General features: G+C 51.6%; 10 non-coding genes and 1 pseudogene across 10 annotated transcripts; all 11 read left to right on the top strand.

Annotated features, from left to right (window-relative positions):
* The first annotated feature begins 30 nt into the window (after positions 1–30).
* On the top strand, positions 31–149 carry LOC140468699 (5S ribosomal RNA). The gene has a single exon (XR_011955808.1). It is a non-coding gene; the product is annotated as a 5S ribosomal RNA (ribosomal RNA).
* Positions 150–1662: 1513 nt separating this feature from the next.
* Positions 1663–1781, top strand: LOC140470751 (5S ribosomal RNA). Its single transcript, XR_011956656.1, has one exon. It is a non-coding gene; the product is annotated as a 5S ribosomal RNA (ribosomal RNA).
* Positions 1782–3288: 1507 nt separating this feature from the next.
* LOC140468690 (5S ribosomal RNA) lies at positions 3289–3407 on the top strand. The gene has a single exon (XR_011955801.1). It is a non-coding gene; the product is annotated as a 5S ribosomal RNA (ribosomal RNA).
* A 1513-nt stretch (positions 3408–4920) lies between these two features.
* Positions 4921–5039, top strand: LOC140471243 (5S ribosomal RNA). Its single transcript, XR_011956933.1, has one exon. It is a non-coding gene; the product is annotated as a 5S ribosomal RNA (ribosomal RNA).
* Positions 5040–6554: 1515 nt separating this feature from the next.
* Positions 6555–6673, top strand: LOC140470745 (5S ribosomal RNA). The gene has a single exon (XR_011956655.1). It is a non-coding gene; the product is annotated as a 5S ribosomal RNA (ribosomal RNA).
* Positions 6674–8188: 1515 nt separating this feature from the next.
* LOC140472259 (5S ribosomal RNA) lies at positions 8189–8307 on the top strand (annotated as a pseudogene).
* A 1519-nt stretch (positions 8308–9826) lies between these two features.
* Positions 9827–9945, top strand: LOC140468130 (5S ribosomal RNA). The gene has a single exon (XR_011955599.1). It is a non-coding gene; the product is annotated as a 5S ribosomal RNA (ribosomal RNA).
* A 1507-nt stretch (positions 9946–11452) lies between these two features.
* On the top strand, positions 11453–11571 carry LOC140470517 (5S ribosomal RNA). Its single transcript, XR_011956504.1, has one exon. It is a non-coding gene; the product is annotated as a 5S ribosomal RNA (ribosomal RNA).
* Positions 11572–13078: 1507 nt separating this feature from the next.
* On the top strand, positions 13079–13197 carry LOC140470510 (5S ribosomal RNA). Its single transcript, XR_011956503.1, has one exon. It is a non-coding gene; the product is annotated as a 5S ribosomal RNA (ribosomal RNA).
* A 1515-nt stretch (positions 13198–14712) lies between these two features.
* LOC140475726 (5S ribosomal RNA) lies at positions 14713–14831 on the top strand. Its single transcript, XR_011960218.1, has one exon. It is a non-coding gene; the product is annotated as a 5S ribosomal RNA (ribosomal RNA).
* A 1515-nt stretch (positions 14832–16346) lies between these two features.
* Positions 16347–16465, top strand: LOC140475860 (5S ribosomal RNA). Its single transcript, XR_011960345.1, has one exon. It is a non-coding gene; the product is annotated as a 5S ribosomal RNA (ribosomal RNA).
* Positions 16466–17500: the final 1035 nt, after the last annotated feature.

Here is a 17500-nt window from a genome sequence, read left to right as displayed (position 1 = left end):
TTGAAGTGGGGAGAAAAGGCAGGGTCCAGCGCCTATGGCCATACTAGTCTGAAAACGCCTGATCTCGTCTGATCTCGGAAGCTAAGCAGACTCAGGCCTGGTTAGTACTTGGATGGGAGACCGCCTGGGAATACCAGGTGCAGTAGGCTTTTTCCGCCAGCAGGGGCTGCTCAAGTCACCCCTCTGCACTCGTGTTGGGCCACGCACGCAATGCAGCGACAGGTTATTTTTGCTGCCGCTGCAGGCAGGAGACAGGGAGGGGAGGAGAGCGGAGCGCTGCCAAAATCAGCAAGAAAGAGGGAAAGAAAGGGATTGGGGCTGCACGCTGTCTGCGGCTGGCAGTCAGGAAAGGAGGGCAATAGACAATAGGTGCAGGAGTTGGCCATTCTGCCCTTGGAGCCTGCACCACCATTCAATATGATCATGGCTGATCATCCTTAATCAGTATCCTGTTCCTGCCTTATCTCCATAAGCCTTGATTCCACTATCCTTGAGAGCTCTGTCCAACTCTTTCTTCAATGAATCCAGAGACTGGGCCTCCACTGCCCTCTGGGGCAGAGCATTCCACACAGCCACCACTCTCTGGGTGAAGACGTTTCTCCTCATCTCTGTCCTAAACGGTCTACCCCGTATTTTTAAGCTGTGTCCTCTGTTTCGGCACTCACGTTTCCTGCCGCCAGAGTGTCCAATCCTTTGATAATCTTATATGTCTCAACCAGATCCCCTCTCAGTCTTCTAAACTCAAGGGTACACGAGCCCAGTCGCTCCAGTCTTTCAGTGTAAGGTAATCCCGCCATTCCAGGAATTGACCTCGTCAACCTACGCTGCACTCCCTCAATAGCCGGAATGTCTCTCCTCAAATTTGCAGACCAGAACTGCACACAGTACTCCAGGTGTGGTCTCACCAGGGCCCTGTACACCTGCAGAAGAACCTCTTTGCTTCTGTACTCGATCCCTCTTGTTATGAAGGCCAGCATGCTATTAGCCTTCTTCACTACCTGCTGTACCTGCATGCTTACCTTCATTGAGTGGTGTACAAGAACCCCCAGATCTCTCGGTACTGTCCCTTGACCGAAATTGATTCCATTTAGGTAGTAATCTGCCTTCGTGTTCTTGCCACCAAAGTGGATAAGCATCCATTTATCCACATTAAAGTGCATCTGCCATGCATCTGACCACTCACCTAACTTGTCCAGGTCACCCGGTAATCTCCTAACATCCTCATCACATTTCACCCTGCCACCCAGCTCAGTATCATCAGCAAATTTGCTAATGTTATTGCTAATAGCATCTTCTATATCATGAACATATATTGTAAAAAGCTGCGGTCCCAGTACTGATCCCTGCGGTACCCCACTGGTCACTGCCTGCCATTCCGAAATGGAGGCGTGGAGGAATGTGGAAGGATGAGAGAATGCAGGCTGCAGCCCTATGAAGCAGGGGGAGGTCTTGCAGTTGGCCTGTGTGGGGATGTGGGAGACGACAGGAGCCTGGTGGGCAAGGGCTAGCTGGAGGGAGGGAGGGAGTGAGGGAAGCACGCACGGAGGAGGAAGAGCAAAGAGAAAAGAGAGAAAAAAAACAAAGGGGATCAAGAGAAAGAGCAGCAAAGAAAATGTGGCTGGCCAGCACGCCTTGAAGTGGGGAGAAAAGGCAGGGGCCAGCGCCTACGGCCATACTAGTCTGAAAACGCCCGATCTCGTCTGATCTCGGAAGCTAAGCAGACTCAGGCCTGGTTAGTACTTGGATGGGATAAGGCCTGGGAATACCAGGTGCTGTAGGCTTTTTCCGCCAGCAGGGGCTGCTCAAGTCACCCCTCTGCACTCGTGTTGGGCCACGCACGCAATGCAGCGACAGGTTATTTTTGCTGCCGCTGCAGGCAGGAGACAGGGAGGGGAGGAGAGCGGAGCGCTGCCAAAATCAGCAAGAAAGAGGGAAAGAAAGGGATTGGGGCTGCACGCTGTCTGCGGCTGGCAGTCAGGAAAGGAGGGCAATAGACAATAGGTGCAGGAGTTGGCCATTCTGCCCTTGGAGCCTGCACCACCATTCAATATGATCATGGCTGATCATCCTTAATCAGTATCCTGTTCCTGCCTTATCTCCATAAGCCTTGATTCCACTATCCTTGAGAGCTCTGTCCAACTCTTTCTTCAATGAATCCAGAGACTGGGCCTCCACTGCCCTCTGGGGCAGAGCATTCCACACAGCCACCACTCTCTGGGTGAAGACGTTTCTCCTCATCTCTGTCCTAAACCGTCTACCCCGTATTTTTAAGCTGTGTCCTCTGTTTCGGCACTCACGTTTCCTGCCGCCAGAGTGTCCAATCCTTTGATAATCTTATATGTCTCAACCAGATCCCCTCTCAGTCTTCTAAACTCAAGGGTACACGAGCCCAGTCGCTCCAGTCTTTCAGTGTAAGGTAATCCCGCCATTCCAGGAATTGACCTCGTCAACCTACGCTGCACTCCCTCAATAGCCGGAATGTCTCTCCTCAAATTTGGAGACCAGAACTGCACACAGTACTCCAGGTGTGGTCTCACCAGGGCCCTGTACACCTGCAGAAGAACCTCTTTGCTTCTGTACTCGATCCCTCTTGTTATGAAGGCCAGCATGCTATTAGCCTTCTTCACTACCTGCTGTACCTGCATGCTTACCTTCATTGAGTGGTGTACAAGAACCCCCAGATCTCTCGGTACTGTCCCTTGACCGAAATTGATTCCATTTAGGTAGTAATCTGCCTTCGTGTTCTTGCCACCAAAGTGGATAAGCATCCATTTATCCACATTAAAGTGCATCTGCCATGCATCTGACCACTCACCTAACTTGTCCAGGTCACCCGGTAATCTCCTAACATCCTCATCACATTTCACCCTGCCACCCAGCTCAGTATCATCAGCAAATTTGCTAATGTTATTGCTAATAGCATCTTCTATATCATGAACATATATTGTAAAAAGCTGCGGTCCCAGTACTGATCCCTGCGGTACCTCACTGGTCACTGCCTGCCATTCCGAAATGGAGGCGTGGAGGAGTGTGGAAGGATGAGAGAATGCAGGCTGCAGCCCTATGAAGCAGGGGGAGGTCTTGCAGTTGGCCTGTGTGGGGATGTGGGAGACGACAGGAGCCTGGTGGGCAAGGGCTAGCTGGAGGGAGGGAGGGAAGCACGCACGGAGGAGGAAGAGCAAAGAGAAAAGAGAGAAAAAAAAAACAAAGGGGATCAAGAGAAAGAGCAGCAAAGAAAATGTGGCTGGCCAGCACGCCTTGAAGTGGGGAGAAAAGGCAGGGGCCAGCGCCTATGGCCATACTAGTCTGAAAACGCCTGATCTCGTCTGATCTCGGAAGCTAAGCAGACTCAGGCCTGGTTAGTACTTGGATGGGAGACCGCCTGGGAATACCAGGTGCAGTAGGCTTTTTCCGCCAGCAGGGGCTGCTCAAGTCACCCCTCTGCACTCGTGTTGGGCCACGCACGCAATGCAGCGACAGGTTATTTTTGCTGCCGCTGCAGGCAGGAGACAGGGAGGGGAGGAGAGCGGAGCGCTGCCAAAATCAGCAAGAAAGAGGGAAAGAAAGGGATTGGGGCTGCACGCTGTCTGCGGCTGGCAGTCAGGAAAGGAGGGCAATAGACAATAGGTGCAGGAGTTGGCCATTCTGCCCTTGGAGCCTGCACCACCATTCAATATGATCATGGCTGATCATCCTTAATCAGTATCCTGTTCCTGCCTTATCTCCATAAGCCTTGATTCCACTATCCTTGAGAGCTCTGTCCAACTCTTTCTTCAATGAATCCAGAGACTGGGCCTCCACTGCCCTCTGGGGCAGAGCATTCCACACAGCCACCACTCTCTGGGTGAAGACGTTTCTCCTCATCTCTGTCCTAAACGGTCTACCCCGTATTTTTAAGCTGTGTCCTCTGTTTCGGCACTCACGTTTCCTGCCGCCAGAGTGTCCAATCCTTTGATAATCTTATATGTCTCAACCAGATCCCCTCTCAGTCTTCTAAACTCAAGGGTACACGAGCCCAGTCGCTCCAGTCTTTCAGTGTAAGGTAATCCCGCCATTCCAGGAATTGACCTCGTCAACCTACGCTGCACTCCCTCAATAGCCGGAATGTCTCTCCTCAAATTTGCAGACCAGAACTGCACACAGTACTCCAGGTGTGGTCTCACCAGGGCCCTGTACACCTGCAGAAGAACCTCTTTGCTTCTGTACTCGATCCCTCTTGTTATGAAGGCCAGCATGCTATTAGCCTTCTTCACTACCTGCTGTACCTGCATGCTTACCTTCATTGAGTGGTGTACAAGAACCCCCAGATCTCTCGGTACTGTCCCTTGACCGAAATTGATTCCATTTAGGTAGTAATCTGCCTTCGTGTTCTTGCCACCAAAGTGGATAAGCATCCATTTATCCACATTAAAGTGCATCTGCCATGCATCTGACCACTCACCTAACTTGTCCAGGTCACCCGGTAATCTCCTAACATCCTCATCACATTTCACCCTGCCACCCAGCTCAGTATCATCAGCAAATTTGCTAATGTTATTGCTAATAGCATCTTCTATATCATGAACATATATTGTAAAAAGCTGCGGTCCCAGTACTGATCCCTGCGGTACCCCACTGGTCACTGCCTGCCATTCCGAAATGGAGGCGTGGAGGAATGTGGAAGGATGAGAGAATGCAGGCTGCAGCCCTATGAAGCAGGGGGAGGTCTTGCAGTTGGCCTGTGTGGGGATGTGGGAGACGACAGGAGCCTGGTGGGCAAGGGCTAGCTGGAGGGAGGGAGGGAGTGAGGGAAGCACGCACGGAGGAGGAAGAGCAAAGAGAAAAGAGAGAAAAAAAACAAAGGGGATCAAGAGAAAGAGCAGCAAAGAAAATGTGGCTGGCCAGCACGCCTTGAAGTGGGGAGAAAAGGCAGGGGCCAGCGCCTACGGCCATACTAGTATGAAAACGCCCGATCTCGTCTGATCTCGGAAGCTAAGCAGACTCAGGCCTGGTTAGTACTTGGATGGGATAAGGCCTGGGAATACCAGGTGCTGTAGGCTTTTTCCGCCAGCAGGGGCTGCTCAAGTCACCCCTCTGCACTCGTGTTGGGCCACGCACGCAATGCAGCGACAGGTTATTTTTGCTGCCGCTGCAGGCAGGAGACAGGGAGGGGAGGAGAGCGGAGCGCTGCCAAAATCAGCAAGAAAGAGGGAAAGAAAGGGATTGGGGCTGCACGCTGTCTGCGGCTGGCAGTCAGGAAAGGAGGGCAATAGACAATAGGTGCAGGAGTTGGCCATTCTGCCCTTGGAGCCTGCACCACCATTCAATATGATCATGGCTGATCATCCTTAATCAGTATCCTGTTCCTGCCTTATCTCCATAAGCCTTGATTCCACTATCCTTGAGAGCTCTGTCCAACTCTTTCTTCAATGAATCCAGAGACTGGGCCTCCACTGCCCTCTGGGGCAGAGCATTCCACACAGCCACCACTCTCTGGGTGAAGACGTTTCTCCTCATCTCTGTCCTAAACCGTCTACCCCGTATTTTTAAGCTGTGTCCTCTGTTTCGGCACTCACGTTTCCTGCCGCCAGAGTGTCCAATCCTTTGATAATCTTATATGTCTCAACCAGATCCCCTCTCAGTCTTCTAAACTCAAGGGTACACGAGCCCAGTCGCTCCAGTCTTTCAGTGTAAGGTAATCCCGCCATTCCAGGAATTGACCTCGTCAACCTACGCTGCACTCCCTCAATAGCCGGAATGTCTCTCCTCAAATTTGGAGACCAGAACTGCACACAGTACTCCAGGTGTGGTCTCACCAGGGCCCTGTACACCTGCAGAAGAACCTCTTTGCTTCTGTACTCGATCCCTCTTGTTATGAAGGCCAGCATGCTATTAGCCTTCTTCACTACCTGCTGTACCTGCATGCTTACCTTCATTGAGTGGTGTACAAGAACCCCCAGATCTCTCGGTACTGTCCCTTGACCGAAATTGATTCCATTTAGGTAGTAATCTGCCTTCGTGTTCTTGCCACCAAAGTGGATAAGCATCCATTTATCCACATTAAAGTGCATCTGCCATGCATCTGACCACTCACCTAACTTGTCCAGGTCACCCGGTAATCTCCTAACATCCTCATCACATTTCACCCTGCCACCCAGCTCAGTATCATCAGCAAATTTGCTAATGTTATTGCTAATAGCATCTTCTATATCATGAACATATATTGTAAAAAGCTGCGGTCCCAGTACTGATCCCTGCGGTACCTCACTGGTCACTGCCTGCCATTCCGAAATGGAGGCGTGGAGGAGTGTGGAAGGATGAGAGAATGCAGGCTGCAGCCCTATGAAGCAGGGGGAGGTCTTGCAGTTGGCCTGTGTGGGGATGTGGGAGATGACAGGAGCCTGGTGGGCAAGGGCTAGCTGGAGGGAGGGAGGGAGGGAGGGAAGCACGCACGGAGGAGGAAGAGCAAAGAGAAAAGAGAGAAAAAAAAAACAAAGGGGATCAAGAGAAAGAGCAGCAAAGAAAATGTGGCTGGCCAGCACGCCTTGAAGTGGGGAGAAAAGGCAGGGGCCAGCGCCTACGGCCATACTAGTCTGAAAACGCCCGATCTCGTCTGATCTCGGAAGCTAAGCAGACTCAGGCCTGGTTAGTACTTGGATGGGATAAGGCCTGGGAATACCAGGTGCTGTAGGCTTTTTCCGCCAGCAGGGGCTGCTCAAGTCACCCCTCTGCACTCGTGTTGGGCCACGCACGCAATGCAGCGACAGGTTATTTTTGCTGCCGCTGCAGGCAGGAGACAGGGAGGGGAGGAGAGCGGAGCGCTGCCAAAATCAGCAAGAAAGAGGGAAAGAAAGGGATTGGGGCTGCACGCTGTCTGCGGCTGGCAGTCAGGAAAGGAGGGCAATAGACAATAGGTGCAGGAGTTGGCCATTCTGCCCTTGGAGCCTGCACCACCATTCAATATGATCATGGCTGATCATCCTTAATCAGTATCCTGTTCCTGCCTTATCTCCATAAGCCTTGATTCCACTATCCTTGAGAGCTCTGTCCAACTCTTTCTTCAATGAATCCAGAGACTGGGCCTCCACTGCCCTCTGGGGCAGAGCATTCCACACAGCCACCACTCTCTGGGTGAAGACGTTTCTCCTCATCTCTGTCCTAAACCGTCTACCCCGTATTTTTAAGCTGTGTCCTCTGTTTCGGCACTCACGTTTCCTGCCGCCAGAGTGTCCAATCCTTTGATAATCTTATATGTCTCAACCAGATCCCCTCTCAGTCTTCTAAACTCAAGGGTACACGAGCCCAGTCGCTCCAGTCTTTCAGTGTAAGGTAATCCCGCCATTCCAGGAATTGACCTCGTCAACCTACGCTGCACTCCCTCAATAGCCGGAATGTCTCTCCTCAAATTTGGAGACCAGAACTGCACACAGTACTCCAGGTGTGGTCTCACCAGGGCCCTGTACACCTGCAGAAGAACCTCTTTGCTTCTGTACTCGATCCCTCTTGTTATGAAGGCCAGCATGCTATTAGCCTTCTTCACTACCTGCTGTACCTGCATGCTTACCTTCATTGAGTGGTGTACAAGAACCCCCAGATCTCTCGGTACTGTCCCTTGACCGAAATTGATTCCATTTAGGTAGTAATCTGCCTTCGTGTTCTTGCCACCAAAGTGGATAAGCATCCATTTATCCACATTAAAGTGCATCTGCCATGCATCTGACCACTCACCTAACTTGTCCAGGTCACCCGGTAATCTCCTAACATCCTCATCACATTTCACCCTGCCACCCAGCTCAGTATCATCAGCAAATTTGCTAATGTTATTGCTAATAGCATCTTCTATATCATGAACATATATTGTAAAAAGCTGCGGTCCCAGTGCTGATCCCTGCGGTACCCCACTGGTCACTGCCTGCCATTCCGAAATGGAGGCGTGGAGGAATGTGGAAGGATGAGAGAATGCAGGCTGCAGCCCTATGAAGCAGGGGGAGGTCTTGCAGTTGGCCTGTGTGGGGATGTGGGAGACGACAGGAGCCTGGTGGGCAAGGGCTAGCTGGAGGGAGGGAGGGAGTGAGGGAAGCACGCACGGAGGAGGAAGAGCAAAGAGAAAAGAGAGAAAAAAAAAACAAAGGGGATCAAGAGAAAGAGCAGCAAAGAAAATGTGGCTGGCCAGCACGCCTTGAAGTGGGGAGAAAAGGCAGGGGCCAGCGCCTACGGCCATACTAGTCTGAAAACGCCTGATCTCGTCTGATCTCGGAAGCTAAGCAGACTCAGGCCTGGTTAGTACTTGGATGGGATAAGGCCTGGGAATACCAGCTGCAGTAGGCTTTTTCAGCCAGCAGGGGCTGCTCAAGTCACCCCTCTGCACTCGTGTTGGGCCACGCACGCAATGCAGCGACAGGTTATTTTTGCTGCCGCTGCAGGCAGGAGACAGGGAGGGGAGGAGAGCGGAGCGCTGCCAAAATCAGCAAGAAAGAGGGAAAGAAAGGGATTGGGGCTGCACGCTGTCTGCGGCTGGCAGTCAGGAAAGGAGGGCAATAGACAATAGGTGCAGGAGTTGGCCATTCTGCCCTTGGAGCCTGCACCACCATTCAATATGATCATGGCTGATCATCCTTAATCAGTATCCTGTTCCTGCCTTATCTCCATAAGCCTTGATTCCACTATCCTTGAGAGCTCTGTCCAACTCTTTCTTCAATGAATCCAGAGACTGGGCCTCCACTGCCCTCTGGGGCAGAGCATTCCACACAGCCACCACTCTCTGGGTGAAGACGTTTCTCCTCATCTCTGTCCTAAACGGTCTACCCCGTATTTTTAAGCTGTGTCCTCTGTTTCGGCACTCACGTTTCCTGCCGCCAGAGTGTCCAATCCTTTGATAATCTTATATGTCTCAACCAGATCCCCTCTCAGTCTTCTAAACTCAAGGGTACACGAGCCCAGTCGCTCCAGTCTTTCAGTGTAAGGTAATCCCGCCATTCCAGGAATTGACCTCGTCAACCTACGCTGCACTCCCTCAATAGCCGGAATGTCTCTCCTCAAATTTGGAGACCAGAACTGCACACAGTACTCCAGGTGTGGTCTCACCAGGGCCCTGTACACCTGCAGAAGAACCTCTTTGCTTCTGTACTCGATCCCTCTTGTTATGAAGGCCAGCATGCTATTAGCCTTCTTCACTACCTGCTGTACCTGCATGCTTACCTTCATTGAGTGGTGTACAAGAACCCCCAGATCTCTCGGTACTGTCCCTTGACCGAAATTGATTCCATTTAGGTAGTAATCTGCCTTCGTGTTCTTGCCACCAAAGTGGATAAGCATCCATTTATCCACATTAAAGTGCATCTGCCATGCATCTGACCACTCACCTAACTTGTCCAGGTCACCCGGTAATCTCCTAACATCCTCATCACATTTCACCCTGCCACCCAGCTCAGTATCATCAGCAAATTTGCTAATGTTATTGCTAATAGCATCTTCTATATCATGAACATATATTGTAAAAAGCTGCGGTCCCAGTACTGATCCCTGCGGTACCCCACTGGTCACTGCCTGCCATTCCGAAATGGAGGCGTGGAGGAATGTGGAAGGATGAGAGAATGCAGGCTGCAGCCCTATGAAGCAGGGGGAGGTCTTGCAGTTGGCCTGTGTGGGGATGTGGGAGACGACAGGAGCCTGGTGGGCAAGGGCTAGCTGGAGGGAGGGAGGGAGGGAGGGAGGGAAGCACGCACGGAGGAGGAAGAGCAAAGAGAAAAGAGAGAAAAAAAAAACAAAGGGGATCAAGAGAAAGAGCAGCAAAGAAAATGTGGCTGGCCAGCACGCCTTGAAGTGGGGAGAAAAGGCAGGGGCCAGCGCCTACGGCCATACTAGTCTGAAAACGCCCGATCTCGTCTGATCTCGGAAGCTAAGCAGACTCAGGCCTGATTAGTACTTGGATGGGTGACCGCCTGGGAATACCAGGTGCAGTCGGCTTTTTCCGCCAGCAGGGGCTGCTCAAGTCACCCCTCTGCACTCGTGTTGGGCCACGCACGCAATGCAGCGACAGGTTATTTTTGCTGCCGCTGCAGGCAGGAGACAGGGAGGGGAGGAGAGCGGAGCGCTGCCAAAATCAGCAAGAAAGAGGGAAAGAAAGGGATTGGGGCTGCACGCTGTCTGCGGCTGGCAGTCAGGAAAGGAGGGCAATAGACAATAGGTGCAGGAGTTGGCCATTCTGCCCTTGGAGCCTGCACCACCATTCAATATGATCATGGCTGATCATCCTTAATCAGTATCCTGTTCCTGCCTTATCTCCATAAGCCTTGATTCCACTATCCTTGAGAGCTCTGTCCAACTCTTTCTTCAATGAATCCAGAGACTGGGCCTCCACTGCCCTCTGGGGCAGAGCATTCCACACAGCCACCACTCTCTGGGTGAAGACGTTTCTCCTCATCTCTGTCCTAAACGGTCTACCCCGTATTTTTAAGCTGTGTCCTCTGTTTCGGCACTCACGTTTCCTGCCGCCAGAGTGTCCAATCCTTTGATAATCTTATATGTCTCAACCAGATCCCCTCTCAGTCTTCTAAACTCAAGGGTACACGAGCCCAGTCGCTCCAGTCTTTCAGTGTAAGGTAATCCCGCCATTCCAGGAATTGACCTCGTCAACCTACGCTGCACTCCCTCAATAGCCGGAATGTCTCTCCTCAAATTTGGAGACCAGAACTGCACACAGTACTCCAGGTGTGGTCTCACCAGGGCCCTGTACACCTGCAGAAGAACCTCTTTGCTTCTGTACTCGATCCCTCTTGTTATGAAGGCCAGCATGCTATTAGCCTTCTTCACTACCTGCTGTACCTGCATGCTTACCTTCATTGAGTGGTGTACAAGAACCCCCAGATCTCTCGGTACTGTCCCTTGACCGAAATTGATTCCATTTAGGTAGTAATCTGCCTTCGTGTTCTTGCCACCAAAGTGGATAAGCATCCATTTATCCACATTAAAGTGCATCTGCCATGCATCTGACCACTCACCTAACTTGTCCAGGTCACCCGGTAATCTCCTAACATCCTCATCACATTTCACCCTGCCACCCAGCTCAGTATCATCAGCAAATTTGCTAATGTTATTGCTAATAGCATCTTCTATATCATGAACATATATTGTAAAAAGCTGCGGTCCCAGTACTGATCCCTGCGGTACCCCACTGGTCACTGCCTGCCATTCCGAAATGGAGGCGTGGAGGAATGTGGAAGGATGAGAGAATGCAGGCTGCAGCCCTATGAAGCAGGGGGAGGTCTTGCAGTTGGCCTGTGTGGGGATGTGGGAGACGACAGGAGCCTGGTGGGCAAGGGCTAGCTGGAGGGAGGGAGGGAAGCACGCACGGAGGAGGAAGAGCAAAGAGAAAAGAGAGAAAAAAAAAACAAAGGGGATCAAGAGAAAGAGCAGCAAAGAAAATGTGGCTGGCCAGCACGCCTTGAAGTGGGGAGAAAAGGCAGGGGCCAGCGCCTATGGCCATACTAGTCTGAAAACGCCCGATCTCGTCTGATCTTGGAAGTTAAGCAGACTCAGGCCTGGTTAGTACTTGGATGGGAGAGCGCCTGGGAATACCAGGTGCTGTCGGCTTTTTCCGCCAGCAGGGGCTGCTCAAGTCACCCCTCTGCACTCGTGTTGGGCCACGCACGCAATGCAGCGACAGGTTATTTTTGCTGCCGCTGCAGGCAGGAGACAGGGAGGGGAGGAGAGCGGAGCGCTGCCAAAATCAGCAAGAAAGAGGGAAAGAAAGGGATTGGGGCTGCACGCTGTCTGCGGCTGGCAGTCAGGAAAGGAGGGCAATAGACAATAGGTGCAGGAGTTGGCCATTCTGCCCTTGGAGCCTGCACCACCATTCAATATGATCATGGCTGATCATCCTTAATCAGTATCCTGTTCCTGCCTTATCTCCATAAGCCTTGATTCCACTATCCTTGAGAGCTCTGTCCAACTCTTTCTTCAATGAATCCAGAGACTGGGCCTCCACTGCCCTCTGGGGCAGAGCATTCCACACAGCCACCACTCTCTGGGTGAAGACGTTTCTCCTCATCTCTGTCCTAAACGGTCTACCCCGTATTTTTAAGCTGTGTCCTCTGTTTCGGCACTCACGTTTCCTGCCGCCAGAGTGTCCAATCCTTTGATAATCTTATATGTCTCAACCAGATCCCCTCTCAGTCTTCTAAACTCAAGGGTACACGAGCCCAGTCGCTCCAGTCTTTCAGTGTAAGGTAATCCCGCCATTCCAGGAATTGACCTCGTCAACCTACGCTGCACTCCCTCAATAGCCGGAATGTCTCTCCTCAAATTTGGAGACCAGAACTGCACACAGTACTCCAGGTGTGGTCTCACCAGGGCCCTGTACACCTGCAGAAGAACCTCTTTGCTTCTGTACTCGATCCCTCTTGTTATGAAGGCCAGCATGCTATTAGCCTTCTTCACTACCTGCTGTACCTGCATGCTTACCTTCATTGAGTGGTGTACAAGAACCCCCAGATCTCTCGGTACTGTCCCTTGACCGAAATTGATTCCATTTAGGTAGTAATCTGCCTTCGTGTTCTTGCCACCAAAGTGGATAAGCATCCATTTATCCACATTAAAGTGCATCTGCCATGCATCTGACCACTCACCTAACTTGTCCAGGTCACCCGGTAATCTCCTAACATCCTCATCACATTTCACCCTGCCACCCAGCTCAGTATCATCAGCAAATTTGCTAATGTTATTGCTAATAGCATCTTCTATATCATGAACATATATTGTAAAAAGCTGCGGTCCCAGTACTGATCCCTGCGGTACCCCACTGGTCACTGCCTGCCATTCCGAAATGGAGGCGTGGAGGAATGTGGAAGGATGAGAGAATGCAGGCTGCAGCCCTATGAAGCAGGGGGAGGTCTTGCAGTTGGCCTGTGTGGGGATGTGGGAGACGACAGGAGCCTGGTGGGCAAGGGCTAGCTGGAGGGAGGGAGGGAAGCACGCACGGAGGAGGAAGAGCAAAGAGAAAAGAGAGAAAAAAAAAACAAAGGGGATCAAGAGAAAGAGCAGCAAAGAAAATGTGGCTGGCCAGCACGCCTTGAAGTGGGGAGAAAAGGCAGGGGCCAGCGCCTATGGCCATACTAGTCTGAAAACGCCCGATCTCGTCTGATCTTGGAAGTTAAGCAGACTCAGGCCTGGTTAGTACTTGGATGGGAGAGCGCCTGGGAATACCAGGTGCTGTCGGCTTTTTCCGCCAGCAGGGGCTGCTCAAGTCACCCCTCTGCACTCGTGTTGGGCCACGCACGCAATGCAGCGACAGGTTATTTTTGCTGCCGCTGCAGGCAGGAGACAGGGAGGGGAGGAGAGCGGAGCGCTGCCAAAATCAGCAAGAAAGAGGGAAAGAAAGGGATTGGGGCTGCACGCTGTCTGCGGCTGGCAGTCAGGAAAGGAGGGCAATAGACAATAGGTGCAGGAGTTGGCCATTCTGCCCTTGGAGCCTGCACCACCATTCAATATGATCATGGCTGATCATCCTTAATCAGTATCCTGTTCCTGCCTTATCTCCATAAGCCTTGATTCCACTATCCTTGAGAGCTCTGTCCAACTCTTTCTTCAATGAATCCAGAGACTGGGCCTCCACTGCCCTCTGGGGCAGAGCATTCCACACAGCCACCACTCTCTGGGTGAAGACGTTTCTCCTCATCTCTGTCCTAAACGGTCTACCCCGTATTTTTAAGCTGTGTCCTCTGTTTCGGCACTCACGTTTCCTGCCGCCAGAGTGTCCAATCCTTTGATAATCTTATATGTCTCAACCAGATCCCCTCTCAGTCTTCTAAACTCAAGGGTACACGAGCCCAGTCGCTCCAGTCTTTCAGTGTAAGGTAATCCCGCCATTCCAGGAATTGACCTCGTCAACCTACGCTGCACTCCCTCAATAGCCGGAATGTCTCTCCTCAAATTTGGAGACCAGAACTGCACACAGTACTCCAGGTGTGGTCTCACCAGGGCCCTGTACACCTGCAGAAGAACCTCTTTGCTTCTGTACTCGATCCCTCTTGTTATGAAGGCCAGCATGCTATTAGCCTTCTTCACTACCTGCTGTACCTGCATGCTTACCTTCATTGAGTGGTGTACAAGAACCCCCAGATCTCTCGGTACTGTCCCTTGACCGAAATTGATTCCATTTAGGTAGTAATCTGCCTTCCTGTTCTTGCCACCAAAGTGGATAAGCATCCATTTATCCACATTAAAGTGCATCTGCCATGCATCTGACCACTCACCTAACTTGTCCAGGTCACCCGGTAATCTCCTAACATCCTCATCACATTTCACCCTGCCACCCAGCTCAGTATCATCAGCAAATTTGCTAATGTTATTGCTAATAGCATCTTCTATATTATGAACATATATTGTAAAAAGCTGCGGTCCCAGTACTGATCCCTGCGGTACCCCACAGGTCACTGCCTGCCATTCCGAAATGGAGGCGTGGAGGAGTGTGGAAGGATGAGAGAATGCAGGCTGCAGCCCTATGAAGCAGGGGGAGGTCTTGCAGTCGGCCTGTGTGGGGATGTGGGAGACGACAGGAGCCTGGTGGGCAAGGGCTAGCTGGAGGGAGGGAGGGAGGGAGGGAAGCACGCACGGAGGAGGAAGAGCAAAGAGAAAAGAGAGAAAAAAAAAACAAAGGGGATCAAGAGAAAGAGCAGCAAAGAAAATGTGGCTGGCCAGCACGCCTTGAAGTGGGGAGAAAAGGCAGGGGCCAGCGCCTACGGCCATACTAGTCTGAAAACGCCCGATCTCGTCTGATCTCGGAAGCTAAGCAGACTCAGGCCTGGTTAGTACTTGGATGGGAGACCGCCTGGGAATACCAGGTGCAGTAGGCATTTTCCGCCAGCAGGGGCTGCTCAAGTCACCCCTCTGCACTCGTGTTGGGCCACGCACGCAATGCAGCGACAGGTTATTTTTGCTGCCGCTGCAGGCAGGAGACAGGGAGGGGAGGAGAGCGGAGCGCTGCCAAAATCAGCAAGAAAGAGGGAAAGAAAGGGATTGGGGCTGCACGCTGTCTGCGGCTGGCAGTCAGGAAAGGAGGGCAATAGACAATAGGTGCAGGAGTTGGCCATTCTGCCCTTGGAGCCTGCACCACCATTCAATATGATCATGGCTGATCATCCTTAATCAGTATCCTGTTCCTGCCTTATCTCCATAAGCCTTGATTCCACTATCCTTGAGAGCTCTGTCCAACTCTTTCTTCAATGAATCCAGAGACTGGGCCTCCACTGCCCTCTGGGGCAGAGCATTCCACACAGCCACCACTCTCTGGGTGAAGACGTTTCTCCTCATCTCTGTCCTAAACGGTCTACCCCGTATTTTTAAGCTGTGTCCTCTGTTTCGGCACTCACGTTTCCTGCCGCCAGAGTGTCCAATCCTTTGATAATCTTATATGTCTCAACCAGATCCCCTCTCAGTCTTCTAAACTCAAGGGTACACGAGCCCAGTCGCTCCAGTCTTTCAGTGTAAGGTAATCCCGCCATTCCAGGAATTGACCTCGTCAACCTACGCTGCACTCCCTCAATAGCCGGAATGTCTCTCCTCAAATTTGGAGACCAGAACTGCACACAGTACTCCAGGTGTGGTCTCACCAGGGCCCTGTACACCTGCAGAAGAACCTCTTTGCTTCTGTACTCGATCCCTCTTGTTATGAAGGCCAGCATGCTATTAGCCTTCTTCACTACCTGCTGTACCTGCATGCTTACCTTCATTGAGTGGTGTACAAGAACCCCCAGATCTCTCGGTACTGTCCCTTGACCGAAATTGATTCCATTTAGGTAGTAATCTGCCTTCGTGTTCTTGCCACCAAAGTGGATAAGCATCCATTTATCCACATTAAAGTGCATCTGCCATGCATCTGACCACTCACCTAACTTGTCCAGGTCACCCGGTAATCTCCTAACATCCTCATCACATTTCACCCTGCCACCCAGCTCAGTATCATCAGCAAATTTGCTAATGTTATTGCTAATAGCATCTTCTATATCATGAACATATATTGTAAAAAGCTGCGGTCCCAGTACTGATCCCTGCGGTACCGCACTGGTCACTGCCTGCCATTCCGAAATGGAGGCGTGGAGGAGTGTGGAAGGATGAGAGAATGCAGGCTGCAGCCCTATGAAGCAGGGGGAGGTCTTGCAGTTGGCCTGTGTGGGGATGTGGGAGACGACAGGAGCCTGGTGGGCAAGGGCTAGCTGGAGGGAGGGAGGGAGGGAGGGAAGCACGCACGGAGGAGGAAGAGCAAAGAGAAAAGAGAGAAAAAAAAAACAAAGGGGATCAAGAGAAAGAGCAGCAAAGAAAATGTGGCTGGCCAGCACGCCTTGAAGTGGGGAGAAAAGGAAGGGGCCAGCGCCTACGGCCATACTAGTCTGAAAACGCCCGATCTCGTCTGATCTCGGAAGCTAAGCAGACTCAGGCCAGGTTAGTACTTGGATGGGAGACCGCCTGGGAATACCAGGTGCAGTAGGCTTTTTCCGCCAGCAGGGGCTGCTCAAGTCACCCCTCTGCACTCGTGTTGGGCCACGCACGCAATGCAGCGACAGGTTATTTTTGCTGCCGCTGCAGGCAGGAGACAGGGAGGGGAGGAGAGCGGAGCGCTGCCAAAATCAGCAAGAAAGAGGGAAAGAAAGGGATTGGGGCTGCACGCTGTCTGCGGCTGGCAGTCAGGAAAGGAGGGCAATAGACAATAGGTGCAGGAGTTGGCCATTCTGCCCTTGGAGCCTGCACCACCATTCAATATGATCATGGCTGATCATCCTTAATCAGTATCCTGTTCCTGCCTTATCTCCATAAGCCTTGATTCCACTATCCTTGAGAGCTCTGTCCAACTCTTTCTTCAATGAATCCAGAGACTGGGCCTCCACTGCCCTCTGGGGCAGAGCATTCCACACAGCCACCACTCTCTGGGTGAAGACGTTTCTCCTCATCTCTGTCCTAAACGGTCTACCCCGTATTTTTAAGCTGTGTCCTCTGTTTCGGCACTCACGTTTCCTGCCGCCAGAGTGTCCAATCCTTTGATAATCTTATATGTCTCAACCAGATCCCCTCTCAGTCTTCTAAACTCAAGGGTACACGAGCCCAGTCGCTCCAGTCTTTCAGTGTAAGGTAATCCCGCCATTCCAGGAATTGACCTCGTCAACCTACGCTGCACTCCCTCAATAGCCGGAATGTCTCTCCTCAAATTTGGAGACCAGAACTGCACACAGTACTCCAGGTGTGGTCTCACCAGGGCCCTGTACACCTGCAGAAGAACCTCTTTGCTTCTGTACTCGATCCCTCTTGTTATGAAGGCCAGCATGCTATTAGCCTTCTTCACTACCTGCTGTACCTGCATGCTTACCTTCATTGAGTGGTGTACAAGAACCCCCAGATCTCTCGGTACTGTCCCTTGACCGAAATTGATTCCATTTAGGTAGTAATCTGCCTTCGTGTTCTTGCCACCAAAGTGGATAAGCATCCATTTATCCACATTAAAGTGCATCTGCCATGCATCTGACCACTCACC

The sequence above is a fragment of the Chiloscyllium punctatum genome, chromosome 3, assembly GCF_047496795.1.
Source record: "Chiloscyllium punctatum isolate Juve2018m chromosome 3, sChiPun1.3, whole genome shotgun sequence".
In the NCBI taxonomy this organism is placed as follows: domain Eukaryota; kingdom Metazoa; phylum Chordata; class Chondrichthyes; order Orectolobiformes; family Hemiscylliidae; genus Chiloscyllium; species Chiloscyllium punctatum.
This window is presented reverse-complemented; position numbering and strand designations above follow the sequence as displayed.